Below are 300 nucleotides of genomic sequence, written 5' to 3' on the forward strand. Positions count from 1 at the left end.
TCCCTTCCTATTTGTGTGCTCCAGCAGTCACACTTCTTGCTTCTGTATTTTCTAAAAATGGGAGTCTTATTTTCGGGAACCCTCTCGTATCCTTTGCCAAATAGCTGCGGAGGGGCAAGGCTCCACAACCGCGTCATACTACACAAGTAACTCCGCCCACATTGTGCCAGGCCCCTCCCCCAGCCCGCCCAACTACAGCAGCAGGCGGAGCCACAGCGCTGCCTGTACTCCGTGCGTGCAAAAGACATGGGGCGCCTTTTCAAACTTCCTTTGTGGCCTAAAACGAGCCAAAATGGACAA

This window comes from Anguilla anguilla, chromosome 12, assembly GCF_013347855.1.
Source record: "Anguilla anguilla isolate fAngAng1 chromosome 12, fAngAng1.pri, whole genome shotgun sequence".
Lineage (NCBI taxonomy): Eukaryota > Metazoa > Chordata > Actinopteri > Anguilliformes > Anguillidae > Anguilla > Anguilla anguilla.